At 31.3% G+C, this 13,821-nt stretch overlaps 1 pseudogene; it reads left to right on the plus strand.

Moving 5' to 3' along the window:
• The first annotated feature begins 10,027 nt into the window (after positions 1-10,027).
• Positions 10,028-13,034, plus strand: LOC122271278 (major facilitator superfamily domain-containing protein 6-like; annotated as a pseudogene).
• Positions 13,035-13,821: the final 787 nt, after the last annotated feature.

Below are 13,821 nucleotides of genomic sequence, written 5' to 3' on the forward strand. Positions count from 1 at the left end.
GTATGTCAGGTGAATAAATCGGCCACTGTTTTTGATTAAAAGATAGCAAATTTCTGGTATGTCAGGTGAATAAATCGGCCACTATTTTTGATTAAAAGATAGCAAACTTCTGGTATGTCAGGTGAATAAATCGGCCACTATTTTTGATTAAAAGATAGCAAACTTCTGGTATGTCAGGTGAATAAATCGAGCTCCTATTTTTGATTACGAGATAGCAAATTTCTGATAAGTAAAGTATCTGACAGATCTCTGACAAGAAAAATAAGAAAATTTCTAAAAGTATAAAAACATAATGAAAATATTAAGCCTACAAAATTGTTTCGGATTAAAAATATTTCAAATCGAAAACACTTAACATAAACAGAAAATTTTCGCGCTCACTCATAAACGTCCAATGATACGACTACGAGACGCGTTGCAAAAAGGGGAAGCTATTGTAACTTTTTTTTAAAAAAAAGTATGGAATTTCAAAATTTTTGTATGGGGAAATGGGGGGGGGGGTGAAGACGATTGTTTGCGAAAATCAGCATTCCTTGTTTCAGGGTGTGTTCAAAAAGTTTTCATTGTGATATATTTTTTGAAATACTCTTGAATAAGTTATATCTTAATTTTTATTATTCGTATTTTTTTTTCACAACATAATTTGAAGTTATGTTTTTTTTAAAATTGATATGTAAACAAAATTTGATGAGAATTGCATAAATTAAACTATGCTTGGTAACACAATGTAGGAGTAGGAGATTTATTAGCTCCATAATGTTATATGAATAACGAATGTAAATAAGTTTTCGTAAGGAATTTATTATTTTTCCCTAAGAATATCAAATTTGAACTAAAAGTGTATCACCGAAGCTGTCTCATCGAGTTTCACTTTGTAGTATGTTTACCGTTATATTGTGGTTAGTATCTATATTTCAATTATTATCTTCACTTAATTAACATAATATATTAGTTATAGTATTATTATATTAATATTATCATTATTATTCATTATTAATACTATTTTATTTATTATCCACATTTTCTTTAAAATACTTATTAGTTAACATTTAAATTATGTATTTTTGTATTTTTTTTTTTTTTAGCTACAATTGATGATTCATTTTTCGTAAATTTGAGGAGAATTACAGTCGATATTCTTTTTTTCTCACAATTTTAAAACTCGTGCATGAATTTTAAATCTTCATCTTCAAAGTATTTATGTTTACGTGCAATTAAATTTGTTTCTTCAACATTTAAAGATAGAAATAAAATTTACGATCTATTGCTAAATTATACTGTGTGTCACTAGCCAGGGGTCTGTTTAGAAGAAATTTGGGTCCGTTGACGGACCCTTGACAATTCATAAAAACGGATCCTTCACAAAATAATTTATCTTTTAATCGAACCCTTCACAAATTTGTTTATCTTCATTATTATCTTGTTAATCGAATAAGCCCTTCCGGGAGGGTGGGGGTAGAAAGACGGTTCGAGATAAACTAAATTTCCCTAAGTTTAAATTCCAAATGTAGTATTCTAAGAAAATATTTCTACTTTTACAAACATCGTGTGCGCATTCTTATTGATATTAAATCATATTTTTTTGTAAAGGAATAATTGATCCATTTATATTTATTCTTGAAATTAATTAATTTAATATTATGTAAATAAAAATTAAATTCTGGCAAATTTTTAAATAAAATATTATAAATTTAAGAATCGTTTAAGTTTACTTAATGCGTAACACATTAAAAGTGATACATTACTAAGCTGTGTTATTTAAAATGTGTCAATTGAAATTATTAAAAATGTGAGTGATTTTATTTCCATTGTTTGTCCGAAATGAATATTCTGTGTTGAGCAGTATAAGCTAAATACCAAATATTTGTATGTTGCATCTCTAATTTAGTAGCAGCAATTGTAGAGCAGAATCTTGCATCTATTTACAATTTAGAGACTTCTTGAAAAGGTTTTTAGCAATTTTTGCAATAACAGGACCCTATTTGCACAAATTCACAAATGCAGGACCCTGGGTGAAAGAATGTGACTTAACACTTATTTTATATTCACACATTATGAATAGTTTTTTTTTCTCACGATTTTACAAAAACAGGACCTTTTACAAAATGTCTGGACAGACCCCTGCGTTTGCAATGAGCTGACATCAATGGAGGTTTATATTGCAATGACTGCTCATGCTTTTAAGTCATATTACTTGCTCAATGCTTTTTATTTTAAACCGCTTACATTAAGCTCAGATTAACGGAGGCTTATTATAATGAGCACTTTTGCTTTTATGTTATTTTACTTTGCTCATTGCTTTTTAATTGAAACTGTTTCCATCGAGCTCATATTAACGGAGGCTTATTGTATTGAACACTTTTTCTCTTTTATTATAATGCTCAAGCCATTTTTTTTATATTCTAACACTTTCGCAATGAACGCAAAGTAATGGAGGCTTATTGCAATATATCTGGTTTAACAAAGACTTTTTTTTAAAAAACAAAATTAAATAACTAAAATTAAAACTCCGGTTGAGTTAGCGCTGAATAATTTCTGCTTACGAAATAAAAATTAATAAAGCGTTGAACTGTAGATAATTACTAAATTGTACTAAATTTTCTCTGCTACACAATACTTCTCTCGTTAAATAACGTAAGGGGAAAACAGTTTTTCATGGAGGAATTGAAGCTGAAATTCCGAAAACATATAAAAACTAACGCTCAGTAGTTTACATGGTCAGCCATTTACATAAACAAAAACAAATAAAAATAAATATAAAATCTTAATCACGTGAACAAAAGTTATTTTGATTGTTTTAAGGGTGTCATTTAAATTTTAATAACATTATTCATTTAACAGAAACAATAGTACGTAAATGATTAGTACAAAAAATAAAAAAAACTGAATAATAATTATACTCACAAATTTTTATATTGAAACTTAATATTATAACTCATACATAAGAATTACAATGATTTATTTTAAATTTATTATGCTAACATTGGTCATAATTTACTATTAATTCCTAATTAATAATAAATATGGGAGCTCCTTTACCGTACATGTCGTTTTAAAGCACCGGAAGTGGACAAAGAGTCATTTTAATCCGTCGTTGAACAGCCGACCCGCATTTGGGCACCTACCAATGTTGAACTTCGTAACCTTGTAATTTTGAACTCAATCTAGAAGACGAGGGAACTTCTGGATCAAGTATTGGGTAAAATTTACGTTCGTGTAGGACTTTTTGATGGATCTATCTCACATTTGCGTTACGTGGAAAAGAAAACCATGAAACTCTCTAACGGTTATCCCGCCGGCAAGGAGGCTCAAATCCATCACCCGTCTACCACTGAGTATATTTGTGTTACAATATAGCGTTGAAATATTTCAAATACGCCGACCAGGTGGCCGAGTGATTAGCGCGCCTGACTGCGGAGCCAATGGTCACGGGTTCGAATCCTGCTCAGGGCATGGATGTTTCTTTCTCTCTCTGTGTGTTCTATGTCTTTCTCCTTTGTGTGTATGATTGTGTGAATGTGACCCACCCTATAAACGGGTTTGTGGTTGTGTGACGTGGGCAACGCTGCTCCACCGCTGTGGCTTCGCCACAGGTGTCCACTGGGTAACCAGAAGAGAGTAGCAGTTCTGAGGCCAATGGGTCTACATTCTTGAGGCCAATGGGTCTACATCTCAAGTGCCCGCCATAAAAAAAAGATATTTCAAATACAAAAAAATTTAAAATTCAAATGCTTTTAATTTTCGTAAAACTGTAGCATTCCTTCATATTGACTTTTTGGGCCATTTTCATGATAAACTTCGAAGAGAACTGTGGGTAAAGATGAAAACAAGATATAAAAATAGTATAATATTCATTGAAAAACGTTATTTCACATAACGCTTAACAGTTAAAGAACAGCTTAAATAAGTTATGAATTAATAATTAGATTTTCATACTAACATGCTATATTAATGGTTCAAGAATTTAAATCTTTTTCGGACGGAATTAAGTCTTTAGATCCAAAGTATACAGATAATCGCTTTTTGAAAAATTAAAATATGGTTCTAATCTGATGTCAAAAAAGCACCTAGTTGTAGCGCTTCAGTATTTTTAAAAAACTTCTCCGTATAATTTCACTTCATAAAATTCGCATAGTTTGCATATTCACAAAAATAAATAATGGGAAAACAATTATTTTTATCATTTCTTTGATACTTTTACAAACAATATTCTAATGATTCATAAACAAGGAACTTAATTATTTCAGACGATAATTTAGGTTACAAAATTTGACTCAAAAATGCTCTTTCTCTTAATAAATCTATATTTTTTTTAAGTATTTGGATTTTACATCACAAAATTGCATTTGTTATACAAAATATAAAAAAACGTTTTTTTTTCACCCATTCTAAGATGATATTTTTGAGGCTAATATTTTAATGGTTTAAGGAATACAACTTAATTATTGCAGACGATAATTTAGGTTGCAAGTATATAGAACTCATTAAATAAGTTCAAAATGTAGAGAAAGCATGAAAAAAATTACAGAATAATGAGAAAAAGTGAAGAAGAAAATTATTAAGAGAAAAAAAAGGAGAGCACTCCTTTTAGCGGATATAATCGTGAGAGCTGATAAAGTGATTGTATCTGTTTTTCCCCCCGGTTTTTTATTGAATTCCTTTTTTTAAAAAAATAATTTTCTTCTCTTTTTCATTATTCTGTAATTTTTTCTGTATTTTCTCTGCATTTTGAACTATATATATATATATATATGTAACATAAAAAGCTTCAATTAATCTTTTTATGTCAGTTTCTTTGCTATAAAACAACTCCTACTTTATTCCTAATTAATTATTCTATTTGAAATACTTTCTCACGCTTTTAAAAGCCACATCCTGTTCTTAAATCTATTTTTGGCTCAAGTATGCATTTAATTAAGAGCAGGACATTTTCCCCTTTGCTCTTGTGTGGGAAACGTTCGATCTATCTCATAAACCAATAGCAACTACTAAGATTTCCCTCTTTCCCTAAATTAAGACATTTTACGGATTTTACTTTGCAAGATTTTCCCTAACATATAACCAAGGAGCGCAACTTTTCATGTGCTCTTTCACTCAATCTCATGACTGCTCTTGTCTAATAATTAATAAATAAATTTTGTACCCTCCTTCCCGACCTATGACCTGTTTTAATCCTTCCACTCGGCAACGACGTTATATATATATATATATATATATATATATATATATATATATATATATATATATATATATATATATATATATATATATATATATATATATATATATATATATATATATATATATATATATGTAAAATGATGCAGTCGGACCGAGCAGGAAAACAGACACAGGATTTTAATTAAATCAGACTAACTTTTATTTGATCATTCTTAGTTGAGTGGGAGCGAAGAAGTGATGTTTACTCCATCAGCAAACAGTCTTTCTGGTAGGGAAAATCTTGCAAAAAATCCTAAAATGTCTCTATTTAGGGAAAAGAGGGAAAACTCAGAAATTACTATTGGTTAATTAAATATATCACGCGATTCTCACAAGGTTAAAAGGAAAAATATCTTTATTTAAATTTATGTATAGTTGGCTAAAAATAGATTTAGAAACAGGATGTGGTTTCTTTAAAAGTATCATAAAGTGCTTCGATTCGAAGAATTAAGTAGTAATAAATTAGGAGTTGTTTTATAACGAAGAAACTAACATAAAAAGATTAATTGAAGCTTTTTATGTTACATATATATATATATATATATATATATATATATATATATATATATATATATATATATATATATATGCTATTTTTCCAAAAAGGCAAGCTTCGTCACAAATAATCAATATGGCAGTATGCAGCACCATCGCACCTTTTATGTTTAAAATTTCTACTATTATTTTAGAATGGTCAAAATATAGATAGATTATTACTTCGAAACAAAATTCTTATTTCGAAAAAATAAATACATAATGTAAAACTAACTATTTAACACTACTTAAATTATTACTTAGGGCAACCTAGCAAAATAAATGTGAACAAATAATGAACGCAGGACTAATTTTCGTAACACGACATAAATTATTAAGGCAGCCTTGCAAAATGAATAACAAACTGTAATGTTGCCAATTTATAAAGAAGTACCGGAGTTTATGATGCCACATAAGAGAAATATATATTTCGTTTCTTTTTATCATGATTAAACGTTTTAAAGGAAAAGAAAAATTCTTTTATGCTTTTAATTTTGGTTTCAGGTATTTAGAATCATCGACTTGACTCTCGAGTTTCATTCGAAAAAGAGAATATGGTAACAGAACGAAAATCAAGGACGATTTATGCAAAACACGTAAATCAAAAAAAGAACGAAGACCGGGAAGGCAATTTTTGTAACCTAGTAAGAAAATAATTACAATAAAAATAAAAAAAATGGCGAATTTTTGCAGAATAAATTATTACCTTCTCCCCATAAAACTGCATTTCTTTTTCTTCTACGGGGGTAAGTATCTTGGATTTCATTTTTTATTTATTTATGTGATTATATTCAAATTGCCTGACTATTAAAAAATGACTCTAACTTTTAATGCTGTTTGAAATCAGCAGCTCTGCTCACGGATCGTGTTAAATACGATGATCTTGGGGGTTTAAATCATTACAAACACCTTTAACATAACATATTTAATAACTAAAACATGGAAGATGATCACGATATAGTGCTATAATAGAAACCGATAACAATTAATGATTTTACATTACTGCGCAGAGCGCCATCTGTTGAGTTTTAGAAATTATTATTAACATAGAGAAATATTATTAACACTTCCCCCCGATGAACTCTTTGTTCATAACAAATTAATAATTTCCAAATATTAATCAAAGTTATATTTCTCAAATGTTAGGTACCAATATTTTAAAAAGATCGCTAACGAGATTGGGTGAGTTCGGTCACGCAACGCTAGAAGTGCAGCACGCTCCAAATCATTTGAGTGATTGAAACCGTTAACGTCTTTAAAGTTTCAAAAAGTTCTTATTTTTTCAGAACAGACGACATATTTCCTTCTTCTCTGTTTATTTTTATTTATTTATTTTCTGAAAACAATTAAGTGTTAAATATAACATTTCAAACTAAATCCCTTATTTGCAATGCAAAATATTTTCTAAGTAGTGTCAACTGTATTTTTTCATCGAAGTAAATTTTTTTATTTAAGATGCATTGGGACATTGATAAGGGCAGACGAGATCTATGAGATTTAACGGTTCGTTCAGTTAATTTAATGTTTCTACAACTGCTACATAATTTTTTTTTTTTCATTAACATGTTCACAACTAGTCCTACAAACCTTATGAAAGAATCACAAAAGAAAGTTAAAAGTGAGCCATTTTTTTAACATGTTTTATTTTAGCATTACTAAGTAATTCTTAAAACTCAGCTACTAAATTCGTTTATATAAGAAGAGGGTAATAAATTGCATTTATTTCATAGGGACGATAAAATAATTGTTCAATTCAATACACTTATTTACAGTTATTTAAATTTATGTAATACAAAAAAGTATTGCGTTTTTTTTTCATTTCTCATTTATTTACTTTTATTTCTTATTTATTTATTTTTATTTATTTTTATTTGTTTTTTCATGAAACTTCTAAATATGGAGGTCTTAAATCCTCGAAAAGTTGGAGCACGTTGGACTATTGGTATAATTCAGAGAAACTTTAATTATAAGTATTATTTTATTAGTACTAAAACTTTAATTATAAGTATTTAGTGATGCTTTCAATATAATTTGTATTTTAATTAGTAGAATTTATGCACACTTAAAAAGAAAGTTGTTTATTTTTTTTAAACAAAGCTATTTATAGTTTTTTTCTTCAAAAATGTAAGACATACCAGCCTGAAATTAAGAATAAAGAAATTTCATTAAATAATAGCTAAAAAAATATTTAATAACATTGATAAAAAATTTTTATTAAATTCATCTTGTCTTAAAAATGCATTTTATAAATTTTTATTTACAAAGTTTAAAACAAACTAGTTTTACTTACGTGAAAAAAAGAAATATGCTATTTACCTTCATTTAAAGATATTCAAAATGTATTCTAACTAAAAATAACCGCGTAGAAAAGGGAAGAAATTTTAAATAGAATTTCAAATACACTCATGAAGTTACAATTACTCAATAACATAAGAAATTTCTGTGAATTTATGTATTTAGAGAAAACATTCGATTCTTTTCAAGGAATTATGACTAAGAACAAGGAGTGTTTTCGAATGTCTTAATATTGTATAGGGATTTAAATTTGAGTGATGCAATAAAAAATATTCTAAACATTCAGATGAAGTGTATAAAGAGTATATAATCCTTATTTTTTCTGAAACCCTCTCAGGATGAAGCAGGTTTTATAGCCCGTTAAGCTCTAGTATAGTTTTTTGTTTGATATATCCTTTCATAACTTAAATTTGCTACAAATTATTTTAAACTATTGTCATATTTTATTTTGAAAAATAGAACAATGCTAAGTGCCGAAACTTTTATTTATTTTAATAAAATTCAATAAATAATTTTGTGTAGGTTATTTTGTATTCTTTTACAACAGGTGACTTATTTTATGAATCGATTGATTTCAAAAAACGACATTTTTCATTTAAAATACTGCTAAATTTGATAACATTCATTGCTCGATATTGTTTTTAAATACATTTATATTACATTGTCCAACGTGCTATTTGTGGTATGAACCGAGGCACCCCAACTTAAGGTTAAGATTAAAATGAACTTGTCGCAAATTAATATTTAGGCAGAGAAAAATAAAATTCAAAACCTTCGAATCATAATGGGGAATGAGAGATTAAAAACATTAAAACTTATTTGATTGCAAGAGGAATCTGAAAGAAAATTACTACAGTTTCTGGCCAAATTATTAATTGCACTAAAGATTCTATATAAAATCTTAATTATAATGTAATACTATACAGCTTTATTGTTTATACATGACTGAAACCGGTTTGTACTTGTTTATGTTCGTGTACAAATTGGGGTTAACATTATAACGCAAGACGTTAAAAATAAATACAAATAGTAAGTATATAAAAAATCTCTTGAATAAGAACCCATTACATGTATGTTTAAATATAAAAGTATTGCCTGTAAACTGGCGCAAAACATGTCATTATTAAGAAAGTACAGTGCGTCTAATAATTTGGTCTAATTATTATAATATACTAATATAATACCTGATATTAGAAATATTCTATATTTATATAATATATCGTCTCATTTATTCAATCGTCAAATTTATTTATATATCGTCTAATTTACCCAATTGATACACGAACGTAAACAAGTGCAAACCGGTTTCAGTCGCGTAAAAACAATAAAGCTGTATAGTATTACATGATAATTAAGATCTTACATAGAATCTTTAATGCGTCTAATAATTTGTCCAGGGACTGTAGTATTCGTCAAATCTTAATAACGTTTTTTTCACCCTTTCCTGAAAAAATAATTTGCAGCTCCGAATGTACGTACTTTTTTTAATTTAATTTTTACAAGAATTCTAAGAAGATGTATGAAGGGCTGTGGTCACGGAACACTACTGAAACAAATGTGGGTCGTTCTCACTTGATGCGATCCACACGCCTACGCCATCGAGAGAAAAGAACTTGATATAATTTGTGTAAAATAAGAACTCCCCTAGTCATTCGTCTGGACCCGTGGCGGTGACTATGGTAACGAGATATAACTATTTCAGATAGGGGGGTGGGGTCATTGTTTAGGGCAGATTTTGGTCGTCGGGAGAAAGGGAATCTTTTTCTTTGGTCTATTGAGTTAGCCCTAGAGTGAAGAGAAGCTACCCTCCCTGAAATACGCCATTCTTGTTTCAATAGCAGCAGACTTTGTGGCAGGGGGAGTTCTTACCGTAGACAAACTACAGGTGAGTTTGTTGTTAGAGAGGATATTTTAGCAATCCGATTCTAAATTCCCCTCGATGTGGCGATCAGAGGGGTATACATTGCACGCAATAAGAATGGCCATTGAGTTTTTCTTCTTGATTTTTACAGCTATGGCTGGTGTGAGTCCATTTGTACCCGTAATAGCCAAAGGATTAGGAATCAACGCTGAAGCTTTTGGTCTCGTTTACACTGTGATATCATTCTCCATCTTCCTCTCAAAACCAATCTTCGGTTATTTGGGGGACTATTTCGGAACATAAAAGCCATTGTGTTCCTCCTCGTATTCTTCACAGCGTTCGCATATGTTTCCATTTTATTCATCCCTCAAGTGGCAACACCAACCGATCATCTGACAGCAGATTACAACCAATCCAGAAGAAGAGGCACTGTCTTGTTAAAAGGAATGCTACGGCAACGATTTCCTCAAAATACAAAATTGTCCCTTAAACGTTTCAAATACAGTATCAGAAAGCAATAACTGCAGCAGCTGCGCAGCAACAAAGCTCAACATCAGCATTGAATCTTGCCTTTGTGGTGGGAGTCCATCTTCGCCGAATATTTACGGCGCCTACCAGTTTTGGGTCTTCTCAGTGTTAGCCGTCATCTCGAGCACGGGTTATGCCACAGTGCTTGACAGACGCAGCTTGCTACGAAGTACTGCAGGATCGCCCAGAGCTATACGGGCGACAGAGGGTGTGGGCTACAATAAGTTGGGGAGTCCTCTCATCTCTAGCTGGTTTTCTGAATGATCTCGCAAATCCGCCCAATGCCGAAACGAATTTCTCACCCGGATTCTACATCATGCTCACTTTAGTTGTAATAGACCTACTTCTGTTGCTAAAAATACGATTGGCAAAACCAGAGTTTTCGCTCAGTATTTGCCGGGATGTTGGCAAAATCTTCGCCTCACCCGAAACTGTTATTTTTGCAGTAGTTTACTAGTATATAGTCAGTGCTCTTACCAGCCTCTTATGGAGTAATTAGTTTTGGTATCTGGAGGATTTGGGTGCGCTTCCAACTCTGCTGGGTTTAGCTGTCGGAGTTCAGAGTTTGGTGGCAGAAATTCCAATGACCTACTTCTCTGGGTGGTTCATCAACAACCTTGGTTACTTTTACTGTTTGATTGCTTCGTTTGCAGCATTCACTGTACGCTTTATTCTTTACTCATTTATGAAGAATCCTTGGCTTGTACTGCATGACGGGATATGCCTCCACTAATGCTCCTTCCGGTACAGAAGCAACAATGATGGGGATTCTGGGAGGACTTTTCGAAGGCCTCGGTCAGAATTAGTCTTATTTTATCATTCTTATTTTTGATATTTCGTTGCAAAGAATTTTGGCCCATGTTCTTAAACAAAATAAATAAAACTACATTTCTTAAAACTTAATTTGTTACATACTCCAGGATTTCGATACATTAAGTACGCGATATAACGTTTGCATCGGGCAAAGAATAGCCTCTTTAATCTCTGAGCTATTAAAATCTGCAATAAACAAAATCTTCCCGCTATGCACCACAGCAAGAAACATAATATTCTAAATTATTTAGTATGTTTTTTTTATATATTATGTTAAAAAATAAAACTGTGTTAAAACTTTAAGTATGAGAATATTTGAACTGATCATAGGGGGTCGTGAGCATTAAATTTGTAAATGATTTATGATCATTTAACCACCCTTGCTTAAGTCAAAAACTTTGATCAAATTTTCAACAATTTGATTTACTGGGCTGCTTTCTATAGCTTAGCATGCCTCCTATTTGACTCTGTTTTACTCAATAAGCAGATTATTTTAGAGAAGCAGGAAATTTTTTACAATAGGAGATTTTTCTAGAGAAGCAACAAATCTCTTCAGTGGTTTTTTACAACACTGAGATATATCTTTATACAATCTAGAAGAATGCGTGATTGTTCATGAAATCGAGAAGAATATATGATTATGTAATTGTTAGATTTCGTATTTTGATGATCTAAAAAATTATACACTTTTCGTGTAAGGGTATTTTATGATCGACTAGGTTAACATATAGCAGAAGATACCTCAAGGTAGAATCAAGTTAACATGTCCTATATAACTAATGAATTGGTATGTAATATTTGGTGTGGTAGTCACGCCACGTTGCTCCCCTTCCAGAATTTTATCTGTGATAGAATTCGATGAACGATTACTACGAGTTTATTTTAGCTATTTTTTTATTATTCATTTTTCACTCATTATATTTTTCCTTATTTCTATTTCACCCTTTTTCTTATTATTTGCCCGGTAAATTGTATTTACTTCACCGGATTTTTTTGAGCTCTATTTCGTGAACAAATCAACTGATTAATGTCCATATGAACCATCCAACCATGATGGCAAGTTCATATCACGTCCGGATCACCCATAAGGGGACATATAATATCGAATACGTCCAACTCCATCTAACCAAAAGGTACCTCAAGATAGAATCAAGTTAACATGTCTTATATATTGTTTGTCTAAGCTAAGAACTCCTCCCGCCACAAAGTCTGAAGCCGTCTGGTGCTATGGAAACAAGAATGGTGCATTTTAGGGAGGGTAGCTTCACTCTAAGACTAACACAATAGACCGAAGAGATTCCCTTTCTCTCACAGACTCGAGCCGATACCACTCCAAAACAGTGACCCCGCACCCCTATTTGAAATAGACATACCTCGTTACCATGGTCACCGCCACAGGTCTAGACGAATGTCTGGAGGAGTTTTTATTTTAGACAAATTAAACTAGTGAATTTGTATTTAATATTTGCAGTGGTAGTCACGTCACACGTGTGTACTTGATTTGAACAAGCCATTCTCTGTTGCAGGTGTAGCGACAGGAAGCTTTCTTGGCGGCATAGGATTTAACAAGCTGAGCGGACGCCACCCATTCCTAGCTGCCGCTGCTGTCAGTTTTGTGTGCGTCCCAGTTCTTTTAACAGCACGTTTCCTTCTGCGAAATCGTATAATATCATTCACCGAAGATGAAAAACGTAACATCGAAGCCACAACTCAGAAGAGATATGACGTCGTACCTCCTCCTGACGTCACGCCTCAATTATCTTGTCGGTCTTTTGTATCTTAGCACATTACATCCATTTCTGAATGCATCATCCCACATAGCCGCAAATATCCACAACACATCTTTCAGATGTCTCGTAGATAAAAAAAAAACTGGATATTGCCATATCCATCAGAGATCTCTGAGCATGGTGCGTAGTGTTTTTAAAAAAGTGATTTAAGGTGCTTATTTTCGATTCTCGTTTTTTAAAATCCCTTACAGGTGCTTTTTTTCATCTGGTGTTTTCAAAAAGTGCTTAATTTTCCCTTTTCAAAAATGAGATTTTTTTCTTTACCATGTTTTTCACATTGTTCTATTCAACGTTTTCACAATTCATTCAATCGCAATCCATTTATGCGTTCCGTCGGTCCATAGCATACGAAAGTGCCAATCATTTTACATGTTTGATGAAATACTTGGAAGTCCACATGTGCATCTACTGAACTGGGTTCGGTGAGATTCTTGCACTCTCATGTGCAACTCTGCTACATTTGGCAAGATATTCGTAATTTCATGCAATTTTCACCATTTGATATTGAACTGAAAAATCTCTTGATCATTTTATAATGGCTAATGTAATCAAGAAAAGAGTTTCTTCGTCAGAAACTAGTTATTTTCTCATAATCATGTAAAGTCTTTGAAAATTATTTTGTCTTTTGTTTATGTATATAGTACTTAAAAAAAATTTTTGAGTGCTTATAAAGTACTTACTTTTTGTTGAAAGATTTGGCTGCGCACCCAGCGGAGACATATCCATGAAATATCCAACAGAAATCCAGGGGTCGCATCTGTGTGATGTATAGCAGATATT

Source organism: Parasteatoda tepidariorum, chromosome 2 (genome assembly GCF_982258835.1).
Source record: "Parasteatoda tepidariorum strain Cologne lab strain chromosome 2, Ptep-v5.0, whole genome shotgun sequence".
Classification (NCBI taxonomy): domain Eukaryota; kingdom Metazoa; phylum Arthropoda; class Arachnida; order Araneae; family Theridiidae; genus Parasteatoda; species Parasteatoda tepidariorum.